At 54.4% G+C, this 21,893-nt stretch overlaps 1 long non-coding RNA gene across 2 annotated transcripts; it reads right to left on the bottom strand.

Annotated features, from left to right (window-relative positions):
- Positions 1 to 337: 337 nt before the first annotated feature.
- On the bottom strand, positions 338 to 21,494 carry LOC123610568. Of its 2 annotated transcripts, none has more exons than XR_006718204.1 (2): positions 20,808 to 21,494; positions 338 to 6,526 (listed from the first exon to the last, which is right to left on the bottom strand). It is a non-coding gene; the product is annotated as an uncharacterized LOC123610568 (long non-coding RNA). The 2 variants fall into 2 exon arrangements; XR_006718203.1 differs by lacking the exon at positions 20,808 to 21,494 and adding an exon at positions 9,057 to 9,232.
- Positions 21,495 to 21,893: the final 399 nt, after the last annotated feature.

Raw genomic sequence — 21,893 nt, 5'->3', positions numbered from 1 at the left:
TAGCTGGGGGCCGGCTGGTCTTGAATGGCCATAGCTGAGACAACTCATCTCTGCTCTAGATGGCCTCTCTCCCCCAATCAGATCAGGCTGGGCTTGTTCTCATGGTGGAGGAGGGGGTCCAAGAGAGACAGTGGGGCCTTTTGAAACCTGGGCTCAGAACTGGCACACCCCATCTGTTCTCCTGGCCAAAACAGGTCACAAGGCCACCTAGACTCAAAGGATGGGGAAATAAAATCCACCTCTTGATAAGAAGAGTGGTAAGTAAGACACATTGCAAAAGATATGGATATGGGGAGGGGAAGCATTGAGTCCATTTTTTGCAATCAATTCACCACAGTTTTGAGTCGAAACATTTTCCATTTAATTGGATCCTGCCAAATTGTCCTCCCAAATGGCTGGTCCAGTCTACGCCGCATGGGCAGGGCCTCACCCACACAGAGTCTGTGTACTTGGCCGGGACTTGGGCTGGATCCATTATTCTCCAGCACAGCTCAAGGGTTCACAAGGATGTAGGAGAAATGACATCCATCTTCCCAGAGCATTCAATAATTTTCCTCATCTTTTTGAGGGGAAAAAAACCCATTAAAAAAATTAACACAAACACAGAGAGAATGCATCAAAATGAAAAACTTACATGAAGTTTTAAGAAAATAAAGGGTAAAATCTCGAAGAACTATTTTCTCTCAAGGCCAGCCACTTCGGACGTAACATTATACCCTCAGAACTTCTGCGTTTCTTCATTTGTGTGCTGGTCTGATACTTAGAGCTTGCTTCCTACCGACTGGGCATGGCTCCTGGGGCTGGGGACATAGGGGCAGATGTGAGTATCAAGGTCCCTGAACTCATGGAGCTAAACCTTTATGGAGAAGGGCAAAGAAAATATAAATGTTAATATTGTGATTTCAGAAAATGGTAAATACTATGAAGAAAATCAAACAGCTGGTAGAGAGCTACCAGGGCTGGGGGGTCACAACCTTAGACTGGGAGGTCAGAGAAAGCGTCTTTGAGGAGGTGATATTTGAGCAGAGTCCTAAATGACAGAAAGGAGACAATGAGGTTGGAGATCTTAGGGACACGCATACCAGGCAGAGGAAACAGTAATGCAAAAGCCCTGGGGTAGGAACAAGCTTAATGTTGCCCAGGAATAGGGAAAAGGACAGTGAGGCTAAAAGGAGAACCCAGGAGAGGCAGATAGGAAAGAAAGGCATAGAGGTTGGCAGGGCCAGACATTTATTTAGCGCCTACTGAGTGCCAAGCACTGTGCCAGCTACATTCCCCCTCTTCTGCCACGGTGACAAAGAAGTCTGCTGGTCCGCCATAAGCTGGTTAAAATGGATCTACGGAACAGGCAGTAAGAGAGACAAGGTAGGGCAGTCTTCATCCTGAGGAGACGGTGGTGAGCCTAAGCTAGTGTTGGTGGGAGAAGGGGAGTGGCCTTCACATCCTGGTTTGGTCCAAGGAACCAGAAAGATAAAGAATAGACTAGAAATGCAGCAAGGGAGCTCCAGGGGCAATAGAGAAGGCCGCTAGGAAGGGGTTGGCCACCTAGACCAGGTGAGGCTGGGCGTGAGTTCCACCACCAGGGCCCCACCCAGCCAGCCACACAGGCCTACGCTTGACCCCACGAGGGACAGAGAGGAGAGCAGCGAGCTAGCCCAGCAGTGCCCCTCATGGCCTCACATCCTGGGGAAATCCGACTTATATAGTTGCTGTTCAGGAAAGATTTGCCTTCAAGCCTCTGCTCCCACCTCTTGGCAGTTCTGGGATGATGGGCAAGTTGCCCCGCCTCTCACCTATAAAATGGGATGATGATATTACTTAACACCTCAGAATGGTTGAGGAGGATTTTAGAGGACGTGGTGTATGTGCGGAACCGGCCAAGTTACCCTCACTAACCAGGTACATTACCACTGGGGGGTGCCCTGGAATCTGACGGGCTTGGGTTCCGATCCCAGCTCCGTCCCTGTGTGCTCCATTGCCGTGTGACCTTGGACAAGTGACTCCGCCCCTCGGATCCTTGGTTTCCTCAACTGTAAAACGGAAACGACAGGAGTCCCCCGCTCCCCCTGCGCTGCCGAGTGAGATCATGCATGTGCCGGGCCGGCAAAGACGGGGGCAATAATGGGTGTGCCGACTCTGACACCTCCCTGAGCTGGAGCCATCACCCCACTTCACAGACGAGGAACAGCGAGGCAACAACAGCAAGGCAGTCCAGAAGCCGAGGTCCTTGCCCAGGTCCCACCGATTCCAGAGTCCGTTCTTTTCCTTCCACGTGGAAGGAGAATCTCCAGAGGTTCTCCCTCTCGAGGGGGCGGTGGTCTCATCATAGGCAGCAGACAGCCCTGGAGAGACTGTGGGACTGGGCCTCCAGCCACGAGGGAACCCTGTAGCGACCCCCCCTAGAGGCCTCTGTCACACCTCGCCTTGGGGCTCTCCTAGTAAGTCCTTCTTTCCACCCAGCCACATTGTCTCTTGTGGCCATTCGCTGACTGCTTCGGCAGATATTCACGAGTTCCTTCCTAGGGTCTAGGCACCGTTTTAGGTGCTGGGGACACATGAGTGAACGGGACAGAGACCCCTGCCCTCCAGCAGCTGGCACTGCAGCAGAGGCAGGGTTGGCAGAGATGGGCAACAAACAGTAACGGTGATAAAGAAGTTACGTGCTGTGTTAGGTGATAAGGGCTACGGGCGAAACAAAGCCAAACTAAACCGCCAACAGAAAAACAGGATAAAGGGATCCGGCTTGCAAGGGATCAGGGAGCAGTTGCCGAATTGAAATAAGGAGGCGGTGGGGGCCGGGGATGATCCTGGCATCCTGGAAGAGGAGCCGGGCCCGCAGCCGGGAAGAGAAAGATCCAGGCTCAGGGCCCAGCCATAGCAGAGGATGTAGCTAGTGGCTGACGGAGCAGCAGAGGGGCCAGCGGGGCCAGAGCAGAGTGGGGGGAGGCGTGTGGGTTAAGAGGTCTGAGAGGGGCCTTGCAGACCACCACAGGGCCTTTACTCTGCCCTGGTGGGGCCATCGCAGGCCTCTGAGCCGGGAGAGACCGGCTCTGCCTTATGTTTCTGAAGGAAGGGCCCCACTGGCTGCTGGGCAGAGAATAGATTTTCAGGGCAGGCAGCAGGGAGACCAGCGTGGAGGCTCTGGCAGCCAACCAGGCAAGAGCGGGGTGCCGGCAGCGGGGGGATATGGGCGGAAAGAGGGGCCGGACTCTGGATCCCTCGTGATTAAAGCCCACGGTCACCCATTTGATTGGCTGGGGCAAAGAGAGCATCCGGCCAGCAACTCCTGGCCCCCATCACCCCCATCAGGGTGTTCGGCCCTGATGGCAGGGACTCAGGTGCTAAGGAGACACAGATGGTTGGCGTTTCTGCCACTGGGGGCAGTGGGACTGCTGCCCCATAGTAACTGAAGGAGGACAGCACGTAACCCCCAGCTCCAGCCTCCAGTTGGTCCTCCCTGTGCAGAGGGGAGTTTAGCAGAAAGCCAGCTGCACAGGAATCAGAGGTCCTGGGTCCGTTTGCTGCTTTAGCTTCTTATGAACTGTGCCTCCTTTGTGGGCTCAGTATCACCATCTATTACACTGAGGACACCCCCTCCTCCCAGCTCCCATCAGACAGGGGGCCAGCTCCCTTCTAGGGGAGGGCCCCGAGGACCAGGGGCAGAGACAGAGTGATGACAAACATCTTCCCCTCTCCTGTGCTTATCACCCACCGGGCCGGGCAGCAGAAGCAGCAGATGACCATCCTGGGAGGTTACACACCCAACAAACAAGCAAGGAGAACACCAACCCGCTTTTCACCCCACCCAGAACGGCACCCAGGGGTTCCCCGGAGGTTTGTCTTGGGGGTTGCTGTTGGCAAGTGGATCCTCTGCAAGGCAGGGCCTGGGACAGGCCTTGTCACCCCTGAAAGATAAGCCAGATCTCTTTCCTAATCTGTCCCCTGAGCAGAAGCATAATACGCCATATGCGTGGGTGAACCAGAGGAGCTGGGCCAGAGGATGGCGTCACAGGGACACACACACGCCCGTGCAACACCAACACACATCTTCCACAAACACTCGGCTTGTCTGTTCAGGTTCGAACACTACTGAACAGCCGCTCTGTGCCAGGGGCCTTCACCTGCATCGTTCTGTTCGATATGCTCCCCGAGAGGAGGGGAGCAGCTTGGCAGCAGGAGATGGTCTTTGTTTGCTTTTTCATTCCAACCAGCTACCAGGCAGCTCCATACATGCTTCCTCATCCACTTCTTCTGACAGTTCTTCGAGGTGAGGGCTGTTATCCCCCCTGTACAGATGAGGGCACTGAGGCTCCGAGGGGTGGGGTACTTGTCCAGAGTCACACAGCCCGAAGAGACAGAGCCGGGCATTGAACCCAGGGTCGCGCTCTTGTCCTTCTCCGTCCTTGCCATGTGGGCGCCTAATAATCACGAATAACCATAATAACAATAATAATGGTAGCCTCCACTTACTGAGCATGGATTGTATGTTCAGCACTGCACCAAACGGATTGTACGCGTTGTCTCCTTTGCTCCTCCCGCCCTGGGTTGGGGGGGGGGGTGGTGAGAAGCAGGAGGCTGTGATGGGGAGAGGGGTGCAGACTGGGCTGAAGGCTCTCTGGAGGCTTCCTGCTCTATAGGGGGTCAGGGCACACCTCACTGGTGCCTCAGGCGCCTTGTAGGAAGTGAAACTCCAGGGTGTGGGGCTCGTGGCCGGCCTGAGCCCAGCGGGCCCTGGCATGGCAGCCGGCGAGGGCTCCACAAAGGCTTGGTGCACCAGTGGCCAGTGGCTGTCCAGACAGTGAAGGCACCCGTGCCTCGGTGGCCACTTTTGTTCCTCCTGGAAAGCAGAGGCGCGTGGCAGTGATGTATTTGAGCCCCAAAGAGGAGCGAATTGGGTCTACATCCTAGGCCTGCCACACCCTGGCAGATGGCCCCTCTTCCTGCTTCCCCACCTGAGAAACGAGGGCAGTCGCCAAAGTAACCCTCAGCGGCCGGCAGGAGGACGGGATGGGGATGTCACTTATTCGGTGGTTTATCTGCCAGGGGCCGGGGGCCGCAGACTGCTGGCAAGCAAAGGCCTCCCCTCGTAGGGAAGGCTGATGCCTTGGTTTGCTAGATGTGCGTGACAAACGGAGTCATTCCAGCAGCAGAAATGTAGTGTCTCACAGCTCTTCAGCCGGGAGTCTGAGATCCAGGTGTGTGTGTGGGGGGGGGGGGGGGATTCATGCCTTCCAAGGTCCACGAGGGAGAATGTGTTCCTGCCGCTCCCCTAGCTTCTGGTGGGTTCTTCCCCAGCATCTTCCTGGTGTTCTCTGTGTGTGAGTGTGTGTGTGTGGGGGGGGGGGGGGGCGGTGTCATACGTGTGTGTCCTCCCTCTGAAAATGTCTGTCGGTCCCAATTTCCCTACCCTAATGGAGACCCACCCTGATGATTTCACTTTAACTTGATTACCTCTGTAAAGACCCCATCTCCAAACAAGGTCCCATGTTGAGGTACTGAGGGATAGGATGTCAACATATGAATTTCAAGGGGACACAGGTCAACCCAGGACAACCAGGGAGGGAAGGAACCAGGCCAGCCTCTTCCATCCAGGCTCCCCAGGAACTGACAGCAAGGCTGGGCACCTCAGCAGCTCTATCCCCCGAGGGCCCCTCTCCCCACTGAAGTGGGCCCTCACAGAGGCCAGGTGAGCTGGCCCATCATGAGAGCACAGTGAGGTGAGGACACCCCACCGCCACTTGGCTTGGCCTCTTTTGAAGAAAGGGGTGACCAGGCTTGAGTTTTCCGAAACAGCTTTCCAAGAAAAAGACTACCAAATTCTCCCTAGGAGCGCCTTGAGCCCTGGGCCTAGACATCGGTCAAGGCTGTCTGACACAGCCTGGCATACGGCCTGGCTGGTGGGCATGGGGATCTCCGGCCTTGGAGTCCTGCTCCAACTTCTTCATCGCTGTGTGTCTTTGGGCAAGTTGCTTAACCTCTCTGAACCTCGGTTTCGTGACTGATAAAATGGAGGTAAGACCTGAACGTGTAAGAAAGCTCAGCACAGAGCTGGGCCTACAATGGCAGCTCAAATAATGTTGGCTCTTCCTATACTTGATTATTTGATCGGATGAAGAGATGGAGGAAGAAAAAGTAAGGGCTCGTGAGTTCGTCGGCTTCCTGGTCAAGCGCTCCCTGGAGAACTCATGAAACCGGCTCCTGGAATCAGATGCAGAGACCAGCCCCCTCACTTATTAGCCTGTGACACTGAGCAAATTACCATCACCCTGACCCTCAGCATCCCGCTGCTCCCGAGAGTTGGTGATTATAAAATGATGTGATCACGTCTGTAACGAGCTGGACCCGGTGCTTGGTGCACGGGCACTCTCAGGAAGCACCAGCTCTCTCTTGGTGGCTGAACAGGCGTTCGGGTGACAGCAGCTTCCATTCGCAGGCGGGTGGGGAGTCGGGGAGGCAAAAGCGTTTCCATGGTAGGCCTGGGCGGCGTTTCTATTTTCAGATGACACTCAGTGACATCTTAACAATGCTGGAACGAGATAGGACCCAGTGAAACAGCTATTTCCTACCAAGGATCTGAGCCTTGATGGGCAGGGAGGGAGGTGTCCCCGACCCCAGGGTAGCCCTGAGCTGGGTTTTCGCTGAACAATAGGGGACTGGGGCCTCCAGAGGGGCCCCGTGGTCTCTGCAGCCGAGCCCAGTGCCCTCCACTCGTTCCTTGTCTCTCTGGATTTGCTCTCCACCCTTGTTCCCTGGACTGGACCCCAAAAAGGCTGGCCTGCATGGTCTCCATCAGCAGCTTTCCCATGAAATGGTTTTTCCAGCTGAGGCTAGTTGGCAGGAGCCTGGCAGGGGTCAGGGCACTGCTTCTCTGCAGGCCTTCCATCCAGGCAGCCCCCTGCACCCAGGTTATCTTGTCTCCTTAGCCCTTGAGCTGCCTAGAGGTTTAACTGGCTTTCCCAGTGACCGGCAGTGTGCTGGTTTCCCCACACCCTGCCCACACCTTTGCAAACACCCTCAAATGACCCAGCTTGAGCGTGCCTTAGGTTACCTTGTGGATCCTGTCTGTTACGCTACCTTCCATCACCACTTCCTCCCTCCCCCCTTGCCTCAGCAGAATGCTCGTCTTTCCTTCCCTTCAGGCCAGGTGAATGCCTGCTGATCCTTCCATACCCAGCTCAGATGTCAGCCCCCTGAGAGATGGGGGAGGAGGGGCTCTCTCTCCCCCCGAGCCCTCACAGCATCAGGATGTCCCCACCTGAATCCTGGATCCCTGCATTATCACAGCCTGTGGCTCTCACCCCCCACAACGGGATAGGATGGGAGCTCCTTTCACTGCAGCCTACCACCGAGTTACTCTTGTGCGCCTTGAGCCCAACAAGGGGTCTGGTCCAGGGTGGATGCATGGTAAACATTTATTAGGTTGCATGAGTGTATAGCTGGAAAGTGTCCAGGTAGTTCAAAGGAGAGGACGATCACAAGGAGCGAAAGCAACCAGGGAAGGCTTCCTGGAGAAGGTGGGATTGGACTTTGGCCTTGAAGTAGGGGATGGAAGGGATGAGTGAAGGCATTCCTGGCAGGGACAATTGGCATGTGCAAAGGCCCAGAAGCAAGACTGCCAGGAGGTACCGGGACCTATTAGATTAAAAGAGAAACCAGGGAGATAAAGTTGGAAGGAGAGGGTAAGCTCTTCCTGAGCCTCAGCTTCCTCATCTGGAAATTGGGATGTCAGTCCTGCCCTCAAACGTATAGGTCATATACATGAGGCACTTGGTAGCATAGATAGACTTGACCTGTGAAGGCTGAGACCTGGTGTCACTCCAGACATGCAGGACCTTGGGTCCTCGGCCCATCTCCACATGTGCCTAGATCAGACGTGTGGTTTTTGGGAACTCAGGCTGCCCGGCTTCCTGGATCTGACTGGGCTACAAGTCAGCAGGCCCCTGCCTTACTGGATCTAATCCAGACCCATCCACACTCCCAGAGACCCTCAGCCTCCAAGCCCCATCCTGCTGTAGGACATGTGGATCCCAAAAGGGCTTTCCCCAAAATACTCAAAGGAGAGGGATTCTCCTGGTGTGTTAAGCTTGATTTAATAGCTGATATGAAATTTCATATTTGTATGTTAGAAACGTCACAGGACCCAGGACTGATGTCCACCGGGAGCCATAGATATAGCACCTGGGGCACTCAAGGCCTCAAGGGGCCAAAGAAAAGGTGCTCTTTTCTTGTAAAGTCATAAAAATAATCAATATAATCTACTCTGGATACTTTCATCTTTATGCCAGTGCAGTCATAAAATATGATTTTTAATAAATTTTTATAGAGCCATGACCGTGAAGACAAAAGTCCCCTGGGTGCACACAAGTCACAGCGAGCCCCTGACGACTGGAATGGCAGGGCAAGCTGTGGGGGAGGAGATAGAAACTGAGGATCAGAACTGGGTGGCCCAAGGTCACATGGCAACTGGCTGATGGGATTTGAAGAGAGGACACCCTGGCCTCTAAATTCCTTGTTTGTTGATTGATAGCCTTCTTTGGGTCATCTATCATGCCTCCATATTCCAGTCTTCATTGAGACCTCAGATTTCCTGGTTCCAAGGATCAGAAATTTGCTAGACATTCTCCATCCTTCCTGTGCCGCCCCCCGCCCCCACCACTGCCACAGGAAACTTGCCCTTTAAACCAGGGGTGTCCTGATGTGCAGAGCTGAGAGGGACATTCCCGAGGTCTGGTCCACTGGCTCCCCTTCCAGGTGGGGCCCTGAGACTCAGCCTGGGGAGTGCTGCTCATGGTGGGTTCGAGGGAGCCTAGCCCTCCCCCAGCTGCCAATTTATCACCCAGAGCTCCCCCATTCCCGCTCCCTCTCGTTTACGTTGAGCTTGAATTAGACAAGAGTCTGACATTGTCCAGATGGAAAAGTCCCCTGGTTTTTGGCTAGAAAGCTCCTTGCTCAGGGAACTGTTGGAGGCGGGCGTACTACAGCCCAAGCCCTGCTGGAAACACTCCCCCGGGTTCAGAGATCTGCTTTCTCTCCGGCCCCCACCCAGCGCCACCCACCTGTCCTGTCAGAGCAGCTGGAGCCAGTCGAGAGGCCAGGCCCTCTCCCCGCTTCTGGGGTGGGGGTGAGCTAGCTGTGTCCATTCAAGGGTAGGCGCTCATCATATGCGATGGGGAGACTTCTCAGAGGCACCCTGACCCGAAGACATCTCTCTCTTGAGTGCCTAAAATCCTACCATTTGTGCTCGATTCCGAGCAGAAGGGCTGTCTACTGGGCATTTCCTTTAAAGGCAAAGAAGTGAATGAGTGTGTCAGATCATCTTTCACTGTGGCCAAGTGCCTGGGCAGCGTGGGGACGCTGAGGTTCTGGGTCTAAGGGGGAGGGGGACGGGGGACGTAAATCCCGCCTTAGCCCTATATGGCCCTTTAGTGTGGACTCCTTGACCCGTCCTGTCCAGGGAGGCGGCAGAACAGAGCACTTAAGGATAGGGGCCGACCCGGGTCAGGGTCCTAGCTTTGCCACTTCTCCGCTTGTGTGGCCAAAAGTCCCTCTGACCCTCCTGGTCTTTCAAATGCAAATGAAGGTTTTGGGGAGGAAATCAGAAGCATCCCTCACCAGTGTGCCCTGGCTCCTAGGAAAGGCAGAAGGCAGGGGTCCAATAAGGAAGGAGGAGGATTGAGAAGAGAGTGACCCAACCTGACAGGAAGCAGAAGGAGGAAGAGTCATGTGGTCAAAGCAGAGTGTGTGTGTGTGGGGGGGGCATGTCTGAACATTTGTGAGTGAGGGACACTTCCTAAGCATTTGTGGAGCAGGTATGAGGAGGGATTTATTTGTAGAAATGCAGACACAATAAACATTGGGGTCCCCCCCGACGGTGATCTTCAGCCAGCTCACTGCTGGGCAGTGCAGCCCTTCAACCCTGCTCCCCATGCATCCTTCTTTCTGGCTCCCCTCCCTCTATATCTTTCTCTCTATTCCTTCGCTGTCATTTCCCTTTCTCTCTTTTCAGAGCAAAATGCATCCCGGGCTGTGTTTCTGGGTGCAGTCTGTGTTCCTACTCGGTGGCCTGGCTTTTGGACACAGTGCCCTCGGGTATCTCACTGGGTTGGGTGACGCTGGGCTAAGTCGTCTCATGGAACAACATGGCTGCCAGGAGGAAGCCATCACCATCTGCATTCTACAGATGAGGAGGCCGAGGCTCAGAAAGAGGAAGCCCTCTCTCTCTCTTCCCAGCCCAACTCCTGAGAAGGAAGCCTGGGAACTGGGACCTGTCGGGAGCCCAGGAGATGGGGAACAATCTATTCCTGCACGTCTGCCAGCTGAGAGGGTAGCTTGTTAGAGGGAAAAGCAATCATCGTTGAGCCGCGAATCTCACTCAAGTTAGAGATAATAACCCCCTTTTGCAGATCTCAATTAATCTCAATTAAGTAAAATGAGTTGCCTGCAGCCACAAAGCCAGCGAAGAACAGAGCTGGGTTCTGAAGTCACATCTGCGTAATATCAGTTTGTGCTCAACAATAAGCCTGTATTCAAATCACAGTTTTGTCCCCTTATATGCTGTGTGGCCTTGGGCAAGTCACTTGACCCCTCTGAGCCTTCGTTTCTTCATCTGTTAAGTAATTATAGTAACATTTCTGCCTTTTAAGTCTGTCAAGAGGATCAAATGAGGTAGTGTCTAAAGGGGTGTCCCAGTGTGGCCGCAGGGGACTGACGGTTGTCTCTGTCTCAGCTCGCATCAGGTGATGGTGATGAACGCGGACATCCTACAGGGACCATCTCTACTTCAGCCCCACCACAACCCAGGAGGTGCTGTTGTTCTCTCCATTGCACAGATGAGACAACTGAGGCACAGAGAGGGAGAGCCGTTTGCCTAAAGGTCACATAGCTCATACGAGGCAGAAGCCTGGTTTTCCTATGTCTTTAAACCCGTGCAAAGCTTTCTTCTGGCCCCCAGTGGGATTCATCATAAGAAACTGCAAAGGAAGTTAATCTCTTAAAAAGCACGGCATCAAGAGTAGAGAATTTCGGCCCTTTCCAAAGGCAGAGTCCCAGGCAGACCAGTCACATATGGATGTGGCTATCAGCCAGGCGCTGTGCTAACACCTGCCCTTCAGGAGCTCCCAGTGGGGTGGGGGAGCCGGAGGGAGACAATAGCAGCCTGGGAGGTAAGTGCTGGGGGCAGAGAGGCACAGGATGGGGTGTGAGGGGCAGCTGCAGGAAGCCAGGGCGGGGAGCCACAAATTCTGCCTGGGTCAGAGCCAGGCGTGTGTGTGTTGGGTTAGAGGCGTGTTGGGAGCCATGGAAAGCTATGGCGAGAAAGGCAACATGTCAGCTGAGTTGGCGGCCAGAGAGGGGAGGGCACTGCAGGCAGGAGAGCCGCATGAGCAAAGGCATGGCAACCACAGAGTCCACGGTGTGCTTCGGGGGCGGGGGGTGGGGCACGGGATATGCGGCCAGAGCACAGGGTGCTGGGACGTGGGTAGGGGTTGGGAGATGTGGGGGTGCTGGGGTCAGAAAGGAGTCTGGAGAGACTGGCTTCTGATCCAGGAAGTCTGGGATTGAGAGCTCAGGAATCTGTTTGCAATCACCACCCGTGTGTTTCCCGTGCAGGTTGTTCGTGATTTACACTTTGGGAACCACAGGCTATATCTACGCAATGAGCCCTGGGGCCATTGCCCTAGGACTGGGAAAGAAAGATCGGGTAGCTCAACAAGGAGTCAGAAAGACCTCAGTGCCAATCCAGGTGTGGCATTTGCTGGCTGTGTGCCCTTGGGCAAGTTTCTTTGCCTCTCTGGGGCTCAGGCACCTTGCTAGTAATAACTCATATTTAATTTCCAAGATGGTTATGAGACTCTGAAAATATCCTCCGACGTGGTGCCTGGCACATAGAAAGCACAAGAAACGTCATTCCTTTCTCTCTCTGTTCACAAGGTGCTTTTATCCCCTTGTGTTAACAAAATTACGGGGACCATTCGAACTAGTCAGGCTGGCCCAACTGTCAGAGACAGAAGCCAGTTTGAATTGGCTTAAGGGAGAATTGAAGAGGCTACTCCAAAGGGCTCAGCACCAAAGGAAGCAACATGGGTGGTGGCCAACGAACATTCTGTCTCTTCCTCTCTTTGCCCATCAGCTTTATTCTCTCCTCTACAGCTGTGCTGTCTCCAGGAGGCCAAGGCTGAGGCTCTCAGAAGCTTCAGCTCAGCACCCCAATAGAGAGAGGCTTTCTTCTGGTGACCGTAGCTCAGTCCCAGGGAAGGACTCTGATTGGCGGTGCTGGGGTCATGTGCCCATGTCTTGGACTAATCACACGGGTCAGGGATGGAGTATTTCAAGTGGCCATGCCTACAGTGGGTTGAAGCAGGGGCCACTGTCCATGACCAGAGGGATAAGGAGCCCTCACTGGACAGAAAAAAAGCAACCAATATAGGATAATTTTGTGAGCGAGGAACCCAAGCCATACAGCTAAAGGCCTAGGAAGGCCTTCCCTGTTCTCTGTAGCTATGCATCCCCAATTCTCCTTCTAGAACCAGCCCAGGTACTCCTCCTCTTGGAGGAGCACCTCGTACAGCACCTTCCATGCTTGGTCTGCTGCACCTGTGAGCTCCTCCAGGCAGGACTGGGCTCTGCACCTCTGTGGCCTGATGCCCAGCAAGGTTTTGAACCCACATCTCACACCACTTCTCCACGGCCTCCATCTGAACTCACCCCTGCTCTCTGCCCAGCTGGGTCTGACTTCCCCTGGGGATGTGGATCCCCTGTCTTCTGGGGGGGGGCAGACCCCAGCCTTTTGCTTCCTTTTGAGACCCCCAAGATCTGGCTGCAACCCCCAGGAGCTGGCATCCCAGGTCGCACGGCCGTTTAGTTTGCCTGATTCTGCTTTTCCTTTTTTCCCTCACTTGCTACATTGGAGGCGCTGAGACCCTTCACAAAGTGACTGGGCTGCTCAGGGCACAAAGGGCCACAGCTATCTCCACCCGGTGAGGCTGACAACCCCTCGTCCTCCACACCCCATCCCGGAACCACCCCCCTCCCCCAACACAGGAGGCAGGGGCCGCTGACTTTCCCCAAGATGAGTGCCTGCAAACACCTTCGTCTTGTTTCATCCCAGTGGTTCATATTGCCTTACAAAGAGGAGTTCTTTCTTTTCTTTCTTTCCTTTTTTTGGGTACTGTTTAAAAGAGAGTAATGTAAGTCTCAGATCCCCTCACATCATGTTAATGTTAAAGTAGGACTAAAAATAAATCTTGGGTTGCCATAGGAACCCTGACTGTTGCTAGGTTTAGTCTGTGGGGGATTGGGAGCCCTGCTTTTTCTGGCCCTGCTGGAAGGTGGCCTTTGCGGGCGGCAGAGCACCCAGGAGGGGCCCCGGGGCATTGCTCCCACCCCCCCCTTCCCGGCTAATGGTGGCCTGGAAGTCAAGGCCTCTGTGTGTTGATGCCTTTGGGATCCGCCCTGGAAGGGGGACTGGGGCTCTTCAGAGCCTCCGAAGAGAAGTTTCCAACAAGGGGTGTGGAGAGGGAGAAAATCAAAGCGGGAAGAGAGAGAGGTATAGGGAAGGAAGGAGGGAAGGAAGAAAGGAGGGAAAGGAGAAGAAGGGAGGGAGGAAGGGAGGGAAGGAAAGAGGGAAGGTAGTAAGGAGAGGGGAAGGGAGGCGAGGAAGGAGGGAAGGACAGGGGGAGGGAATGAAGCGTGCAGAGAGGGGAGCAAAGGTGTGCTGGGTGACTCTCCCTCTCTTTGCCCATCAGCTTTTGGGTGCTGGGTGCTGCGCCGGGCCATGCCAGGCGCTTTTGAACAGAGGGCTCCTCCCTTTCCATCACCTCGCTGCTGTGCAGGTGTTGGGACAGAGGCTCCGAGAGGCGAGGGAACACGCCTACGTCACACAGCCAGCAAGAGGTGCACCTGGGACCCAGAGCACCGGCTTGAGCCCGTCCTGAGCCTGAGCCCCAAGGCTCTCCTCCCCTTCCTGCTCCCCTCCCCTCTGTGGCTGGGCCTACACACATCGGGTGGGCCTTGGGTCACTGTGGCCCTGTTCAGCCTTGCTCTCCCAGTGGCTTTCCCTCTTCTGATTTGGCCGTGCCAACAACACGGTGTGCCAACCCCTAACTGTGCTCCGTGCATCGTGGGAAGTCCTATGTCCCTTCTCTGTCGGCCCTATTTGCTGCAAAGCATGTGGTCAGGAGGGCAGACATGAGAGTCAGGCAGAGGCGAGCTCAGATCCTCAGCACTTAGTGCTGTGTGACCTGGAGCAATCTCCTCACCTCTCTGTGCTTTAGTTTCCGCTGACACCTCCGCTGAGGGGTCACTGGGGGAATGTGTGGAGAGCGCTTATGGGCCGTGGGTCCTGGGCCTGGCATGTTGCCGAGGCGGCAGCTGCTACGATGCATCCGCCGGGCCAGCCCGTGGCACTGGCCTCTGCCCACTGGGGCTATGGTCCCAGCCTGTTAACCCGGCAATGCCCTGGGACACTGGAGTGCTGTGCACACGTGCCTGAGGCGGGGATTCCACACCGGCCTCACAAACGATGCTTCTCCCAGCCGGAGCACCGGCTGACTCCCCACATGCGTTTCTGGAACTGTCCAGATAGTGCCGCCCCAGGGAGCCCCTCGCAAAGAAACATCAGCCGGCGACAAGAAGAGGCTGGCTGTTGTGCAAAGGCCACCGGTCCAAGACCTCCCTCTGACCTTTTCACGAACATTTCCTGACCAGAACCCAAGTGCTGGAAACAGTGCCTGGGCTCGAGGACGTGGGGTGACCGTTCTGCCTTGTCGTCTGTGACGTGCAGAATAACCTGAACAAAGATTGTTAGAAGGGGATCTGAGAGGCCCACAAGCTCGGAGAGCTCACTTCCAGTGACGTCGCAGGGCAAAGGGGAGCAGAAGCTCTTGGAGCCACTGGGTCCGGGAGGCCTGCGCTCATGGGTTCACAGTCCTGGTGACTTTACGGGGCCTCGATGGTTCTAAAGTCAGGACACGGCAAGACCTCCTCCCAGGAGGGCAGGACAGATAAAGAAAGACTGTCATCTAAAAGTGACACCCAAAGAGGGGTTCAGGAAGGCGCTGGACAGAGAAGGAGGCGTAATGGTGAAGCAGCCAAGGAGGTTTGGGGGCTGAGGTGCAGCTTTTGGCTGGGCCGTGGGGGTCGTCTCTGCCTTCTCTGTGACCGGCTGCGGCTGAGAGCTTGGGGTGGAGACCCGGGGGCTGGCATGTGCGGGAGAGAACTTTGAACTACGAGAGAGAAAGAACAGAGAGGAAGACCCGATCCCAGGAGGGGCAGCCTCCCTCCGTGCTGCCCTGCTCTACCCAAGCTTGGCCCTGAGAGGAAGCTACAGAGAGTCGGCTTTGGTTCTGAGAAGGAGAGTTGTCAAGGGGAAGTTTAAACAATACTCTTTTGGGGGCTCTGCGAGTAATATCTCATTTTATCCACATGGTATTGTAATCCCCAGTCCACAGAGGGGGAGTCAGATTCAGGGAGATTAAGTGACCTGTCCAAGATCATCCAGCTAGCTAAGAGTCCATAAGCCTACGCTCTTTAAAAAAAATTTTTTTTTTAAGTTTATTTATTTATCTTGAGAGAGTGCGTGTGCATGTGGAAGGGGCAGAGACAGAGAGAGGAGGAGAGACAGAATCCCAGGCAGGCTCTGCACCATCAGCGTGGAGCCTGACACAGGGCTCAATCTCCCGAACTGTGAGATCATGACCTGAGCCGAAATCAAGAGTCGGTCGTCTAACCGACTGAGCCACCCAGGCGCCCCGGCCCATGCTCTTTCTATCACCCTAATACAATACCTGTATTGCACAAGAAAGAACTTGGTAAGGGGGTCAAAGAAAAGAGAACATTCCCTGAGGGCCTACCATGTACCGGGTGCTTTCCTTGTTTAGTGAAGTATTATGCCCACTTTGCAGATGAGGAAATGAAAGGCTCAGGAGGCGAACGCCCTTGGGCCAAGAGGCAGAGCTGCATCCCCAGGCAGCCTCAGATCCCCAGTGCCTTGTGCATATGAGGGGCACGGCGGGTGGTTGATGCATGTCTGTCTGGCAAGCCCAGAAAGGGTTTCGAGGATGCACGTCTTCAGAGCACGGAGCCGCCTATGCGGCGCTGAAGAAACCCATTAACTGACAAGATGTTGCCTAATTTTCATTTTCATATCCTAATCTAAGGTCCCAACCTTCAGGCTCATCAAATGAAATGGAAATAATTAGTGCAATCTACCGCAATTGTTTTCCAGCTTCATATTCTGCCTAGAACCTGCGGGGGGAAATATAACTGCGTTTGAAACCACAACATGAAAGAAGGGGTTGAGGCCAGACAGCTCAAGTGTGGGAAGAGAAGGTCCCTCTCCCAGACCAACCAGAGCCTAAGAAGGAGGTCTGGAGGCACGTGGGTTTCCCAGACGAGATTCCCAACAAGTGAGGCTAAATGAGGGTGGGCTGAGAGTGACCACCGCAGAGGGGCTCCCTCTGAAGCCCTTCACATCCCGGGGGAGCTGGGCAGAGCCAGAGACTGAATCAAACGAAATCAGCCCGACAAAATTGATTGAAATTTCAGTTCTTATAATGTATTGTTCATCCTACTAGCCCCCGAGACGCCTTCAGAAAAGGCTTCGTGGTCAAACAACGTTGGGAAGAAATGCGTGCAAGTCATGGGGCTCCAGCTAATGATGACTCTGGGAGACGCAGGACCCACTTTATTTAACCTGGACTGTTCTGCACGGAGCACAGAGCCTGCTGCTTTTTCTGTGGCTACTCACATCCCACTGCACAGCCTTGGGCAGAACTCTTGGGTTGGTGTTCCTGGATTAAAACGGTGACAAGGAGGCAAAAGAGGAAGGATTTCTTTCTTGTAGTTAAGGGTGAGGTAGTCACATGTAGTCCAAGTAAGGCTACATCTAACTCTGCCTCCGCATTAGCCAGAAACAAGTCCAAGCTGCTTCGTGCTCATTCACTCAGCAATTTGTGAGCACCTACTGTGTGCGAAGCACTGTTCTAGGCACTGGGTACATCAGGGCACAAAGCAACGAAAGTTTCTGTCCTAGAGGACCTTCCGTTCTGGGGGAGAGCCCTGTCCCCTCCTCCTTCCACAGCCGAGTGCTATGTGGCCCACCCTGTCCTTGTGGCCACTGCCGACTGGGCCAGGGAGGGACACCTGATGCAGGAGAATGAATCCAGAAGCTGAGTGGGGCCAATCATTTTCAGGACACAGGCCTCGGAATGAGACTGCCTGGGTTCAAATACTGACTTCCCTCATTCAAATGCTGAGAGACCCTAGGCAAGTTACTTAACCACTCTGAGCTTCTATTCCCTTCCATGATGAAGATAATAATATAACTCACCTTGTAGCGTTATTTTAAAAATTAAATGAGGAAGCCCACTTAAAGGCCTTAGACCAGTCAGTGCCCAGCACACAACTGGGACACCCACGTTTGCTGTTGGGTGCAAATTCCTGCTTCCAACTATGAAGAGAATGGATTCGTTGGCTGGGCCTGGGCGCCCTGTACGGTTTAGGAACAAAAGGTGCCACTTGGGACCCTGAGGAGAGAACAGAGGGAGCTAATCCCCAAGGCGAATCAGAGAACTGCTGCAGATGGGCTGAGAGAGGTGAGCTGAGATGAGAGAACAGAAACAGTGGCCACCTGCGTATCTGACAACTTTCCTCTGCAGCTTGGTGGCCCCTGGTCCTGTGTCCCCTGTTGTCCCCCAGCTTCCGACTAAGTCCCATCATCCTGACTGGTTTTTGGTTCCTGAGAAGCAAGCAATCCCTGACCCAGCTAAAGTGTCTTGAAAATCCTGCTCAAGAACGTGGCCAGTCAGGGAAGAGGAGAGTTGTTTACAGCCAACCCAAACTGGGGAGCACGTGGGGCTCTCTTTGCCTGGCCTCCCCTCTCTGCTTGGAACCCTGTCGTCCCCGCTCATCGAGAAGGAAAAGGAAGAAGACATTTGGAAGGTAGAAGAGGCCAGAGTGTGTAATCAAGGGGGATCCAAAGGCCCTTCCCTCCCAGTCCCCTGCCAGACCTGAGGGAATTGGTGGCTAATTAGCAGGTCCCCAGAACTGCTTCCTGTGATTCTTCAAGGCTGACAGGGTCACTCGTGGGAGCAGAAGACATCTGCTGTTTCTTCCCCTGCTGGAGACTAAGCCCCTATCCAGCTAAAGAGAAGCCTGGAAACATTCCAGAAAAGCCCCCCTCTGTTCCCTTTTCCTGGAGGGAGAGCTGATGAGGCTGTGCCCTCGACTGGCCCTCTGACCAGCATTTCCGGCCCTGAGAGGCCTGAGCAGTGTTGGTGCTTGGAGAGGTGGAGAGGGCTAGCTGGGTGGCACAGGGGTGTGACAGTGCCGGAGTGGTGAGGCCAGGGCAGCAAGATCCCCGGATGTCTTTGCGCAGGGCGGGCAGGGGAGGGGACCCAGAAAATGGCTTGGAATAGACAGTGGCCTTGGATGCTGGGCCACGGAGTTGGGAACCACTGACAGTCTTGAAGGGGGATGTGGCACAGTGTGACTTGTGTTTCAGGGAGATTATGCTGGAAGCAGAGTGAAGGATGACCAATGACAAGGGGTGGTTGGGTCACAAGGAGCAAGAAGCCAGATAGGACACAGAGAAGAACGACTTTGTGTGACGGAGACATATTTATTCCTTCAACAAATACTCCCTGCACATCTGGGCTGAGCCCTTAGCAGATTCACTTCAAGCTTCAGCCTTTCCTCCTTCTCCTCCCGCTCCTTCTCTTTCTCCTCCTTTAAAAACCTGGGGGCATCTGGCTGGCTTAGTCAGTGGAGCATATGACTCTTAATCTCAGGGTCATGAGTTCGAGCCCCACGTTGCTGGTCGAGATTACTTAAAAAAAAAAATCTTAAAAAAAAAAGAGAAGACATTCGGCCCTTTCTAATACTCAAGTGAGACAAGTCCAAAAGCTGCTGTAACAAATTGCCAAAAACCAGGTGCCTGACAACAACGAAAGTTCATTCTGTCACAATCCCAGAGGCCAGAAATCTGAGGTCAACGTGTCCACAGGGCCGTGCCCTCTCCGAAGGCTCTAGGAGAGCCTTCTTCCTTGCCTTTCTCTTAGCCTCTGTTGCTGCTGGCAATCCTTGGAGCTCCGCAGCTTGTCAATGTATTGCTCTAACGTCTGCCTCCAGTCACATGGCATTCTTCCTGCGTGCATTTCTGCGTCTTCTTTCTTCTTATAAGGACACCAGTCACATTGGATTAGGCCTCACCCTAAGCGAACACGACCTCATCTTAACTCAATTCCTTCTGAAAAGATCATTGTTTCCAAATAAGATCGCAATACCAGGTACCAAGGGGTTAGGATGCCAACATATCAAGCCAACCCACAGCACTCATTACAGAAAAAAAAAAAAAAAAAAAAGGAAATATAGGTAAGTGATAAATAGATAACATCATTAAAAATTTGCATCGCATCTGACATCTTGGGCCATCTCCTTCGAGATGTTCTTCCCTCCATCAAAAACACGTTACCGGTTTTGCAAAAACGTAGTTGTCCTGCAGGCACCGTGGGGATGTGCTCATTTCATCTGACGGCGCCCGTTCTAATCACTGTTTGTCGTGTCCTGGATTAGACCTGCCCTGTTACAGCTGGGAATCTACTGCCTACGTTTCCTTCCGGATGCAGAAAATAATAATGACATGGTCACAGCTGCAGCTGTAGAGTTTGTGGGGTCACCGCAACAGCCGGGCAGGTCCACACGCCTCTCATGTTAACGTGAACCTCATGACCACTCTGTGACGTCAGTATTATTGGCCCACCTTGGAGATGAAGAAATTAATTCCGTGGGGTTGACTACCTTGCCTCAGGTCCACACAGCCAGTGACCAGTCGACCTGGGTTTTGCACCCAGGCCTATCTGACACACTGATACTTGAAGTTGCCTCTTTCAACGGAGCTTTTAGGCGTTATGATGTCAGGGGTGCTGTTAGGATTCACCTTGCACGTCTTGAGGGACGTGCCCGAGGGAGAATTGGCCAAAGAAGCAGTAGAGGATATGGTAGATGCGAGGACGTAAAAGCCTGACCGACTCGTCGCAGGAGGGAAAAGATGTGCTGTTTGCTGTGGTGTGGCCTGAAGGGCAGGGCGTGGCAGAGAGAGGTCAGCTGGGCCTTGTCCAGAGAGCAAGAGGGAGCCCCTGAAAATGTGTCAGCGGGGAGGCAGCCTGTGCTTTTGAGAGTTCATTCCGGCTGCAGGGTGGAGGAGGGATGGGAAAGGCGGGCCGGGACCTCGGCCAGGGAGAAAGGGGGCAGGGGGAAGAGGGGAAGCAGGGGTGGAGAAGGCAGAGTCAGGCCTAGAGGATCAACAGCAGCTCCTTGAGTCTTTGGAGGAAGTTGAGGTGTGAGCTAGGCCTTCGGTGGGGGGAGGGGGTGGGGGAGCCAGGGAGACCCAACCCACAGCCGCCCAGTGGGGATCTCCCGCCATCCTTTCTTTTTCTTGGCTGGAGACCTCCCAGGGGGCATCAGGCTAAGCCTCAGGCCCCACTGGTGATAAGCCCGGCCATTGGCCACAGGAAAGCAGAGAGCTAAGTGGTGTGGGGGGGTGTACTGAAAACACAGGATTAAACACTTAGGACCTGACATAAAGCTGCCCTTCGGAAGCTGGGAGACCGGGATCAGGCTCTGCCTTCCGCTCAGGAAGCCGGGAATGGGGGAAACACCCACTCCTCAGGGTGCTGCAAGCAGGCTCACCCCTATCCCTTAAGCAGGCTGCTGCCCAGGGTCTGTCCCTCTTCTCCTGGCACCCCTCGATCTGTCCCCCTACGTAGTTCTTCCGACGTCCCACCCCGCCACAAACACCTGCCCTTGCCTACCTCTTAGGCTTGGAAGTGCACACACCCGCCAACAGGACCGTCCACCCTCGGGAGGATGGACGCGGGCCGTCCGTGTAGGCCCTGGAAGGGTGGCAGAGAGGTCTGGGGTGCCAGGTATCCGGGTGGGCTCATAAGGAGGGCTGTGAGCTCCGGGTTTCTGGCTTGGCCAGCTGAAAGGACAGTGCCGCTCCTGGGTGTAGGAATCTGGGACAAAGGAAGAGGCCGTCAGGGCAGGGGAAGTGACGAATGACGAGCTTGGTTTAGGCAGGTTGTCCTGAGGGGCTCGTTTGTGGATGGGGGAGGCTCCAGGGCGGGATTGAGTGGAGTTCACCAGACCAGGCTTAGCTACAGGCCCTGAGAGGGACCCCCGGCTGCTGACAAGCACCACCCCAGAGAAACAAAGGATTCGTTCCAAACTCCTGGGCTGGGTGGGGTCCTTCCCTCTCAGGCTGCCAATTGTAGCCACGGGGTTTGAAGTATGGTTGGACGGCCAGCAGGCCTCCTCCGCTGCATCCCCTTGCCGGACTGCCCTGTGGAAGGCCTCTGGGGGGCTGGGCCTTCCAGGAAGAGGAAAAAACAAGATGTCTTAGTCAGCTCCAAGGTCAGGGTAGTGTTCTAAGGTGGAAGAGGAGACGAAAGCAAATATTAAACCTGGACAGGCCAGTGCGCAAAGAACTAGGGACGTTGACGGATTGATTGTGGTAAAATAATGCAAAACAACAAAAAAATTGCCGTTTAACCATTTTAAAGCGTGCAATTCAGCGGCAATAAGTCCACGTGCAGTGTTGTGCGACCATCACCACCGTCTAGTCCCGGAGCTTTTCGTAATGCCAAATGGAAACCCTATAAGCCGCTACTGATTGAGGGCCTACTATGGGCTTCACACTTATTAGCTCAGCTAATCCTCCTCGTGGCTTTGAGAGGAACCCATTTTACAGATGAGGAAGATGAGGCCCAGTAAGTTGCCCAAAGCCACACGGGTGATACGCGCCCGAGGCAGGTTTGTGGAGCTCCGGAGCTCACCACAAAGGGGGAGCAGAGGGAAGGTGTTGACACATGAGGGGACAGGTGGGACAGCTAGTCTGT

This window comes from Leopardus geoffroyi, chromosome A1, assembly GCF_018350155.1.
Source record: "Leopardus geoffroyi isolate Oge1 chromosome A1, O.geoffroyi_Oge1_pat1.0, whole genome shotgun sequence".
Taxonomy (NCBI): domain Eukaryota; kingdom Metazoa; phylum Chordata; class Mammalia; order Carnivora; family Felidae; genus Leopardus; species Leopardus geoffroyi.
The sequence above is the reverse complement of the archived record's forward strand: the minus strand, read 5'-3'. Positions and strand labels throughout refer to the sequence as shown.